The sequence below is a fragment of the Pterocles gutturalis genome, unplaced genomic scaffold, assembly GCF_000699245.1.
Source record: "Pterocles gutturalis isolate BGI_N339 unplaced genomic scaffold, ASM69924v1 scaffold19160, whole genome shotgun sequence".
NCBI lineage: Eukaryota > Metazoa > Chordata > Aves > Pterocliformes > Pteroclidae > Pterocles > Pterocles gutturalis.
Genome location: NW_010138725.1, coordinates 30700 through 32061, shown reverse-complemented (window position 1 = coordinate 32061; position 1362 = coordinate 30700).

Genomic DNA, 1362 nt, shown 5'->3' with positions numbered 1-1362 from the left:
TTGGCCTCAGCCCATTGGTCCAGCCTGTGTATTAATTCTTACAAAATTTAAAAGCAGCAAAGATTATTTCTCTATCTGCAAAAATTTAAATTAATTAAAAAAGATATTACACTTTTTCTCAGAAAACGAAAGTATCAAAAATCATGTTTTTGTGTGCTAGTTACATACTTGGTCCAAGCATAAATTTAGTAGCTCTCTCACGTTAACAGATGGGTGTATATTTTCTGCTGTCTTTTGCCTGTAACTTAAAAGGTGATGAAAAAAGGTAGCTTTTACGTTTGTTTGAAGTCAGATATATTTCTTTTGTTTTAATTTATGCCAGCCTAACACTTCCATTTGGGTTGTTTTAATCCATCACTAATGTGTGTTTCTGTTATTGAGCTGCCTTTCTTTATCAAAAAGTGTGATTTTTATCATTCCTTCTTTGAGGACCAGAAAGCTGAAGATTAGCATTCTATCCAGTGATCTAGCATTCTGATTCTCTTCCCAGGAGTGAGAGTGTATGTGAAAGTTAAACTCTTTTACATACCAAAGCATAAAAATATTTTCAGCCTTCCTCTTCCTGAATTTAGTCTTCAAAGTTGAAATATACTATTTTAATTTACTTTTTCTAAACAACATGACAGGCTGAAGCCTATGGAAATTGCCACAAATAATGCCCTGAGAAGATCTAACCATTTACATTAATGACAGAAAGAACAAACGATCCCCATGTCCTTTATAGGCAAATTAATATTCCAGTGACATCAGTTAAGTAAGTTGTTCGGTTTTTTATTCTTTGCTTAATTTCTCATATCATTCAGGAGGTGCTTTATTTTCAGGAACTTGTTTCCTCCTGGTCAGCTGTTGCTATGGCTAACAGTCCCAGTGCTAGAATTGTCATCTCAGCCACTTGTGTCATAAGAGATCTGTATTGGTCAGTAAAGGCATAGAGTGGTGATAGTTTTATCTTTCTTTTTATTATCTTTCTTTTTATTATCTTTCTTTTTACAGTTGAAGATTACAGAGAATTATCATGGTTTGTACAACAGAAATGTGTTCACATATATCCTACTTATGTATTTAAGTATTTTGGTATTTTAAACTAACAAAAAATTCTATCTTCCGCATAGAAAGTGTATGCTCAAATAATTTAACTATTTCTGGTGGTAATTCATAGTAAGTAAATTGAGATGAAATTAAATGAGTGTGTGACTGGGGTACACAGAGTTTTAATACATGATGAGAGACTAGGATATTATGTGTGTCATCTTAAGAAAATTAGTTCAAAAGTTTTTTCCATTTAGCTTGGTTATTCAAATTGTGTGAAAGACTTCATCACATATAGCATATTAATCCTTTTCTTTCTGATTTTTCTGACAG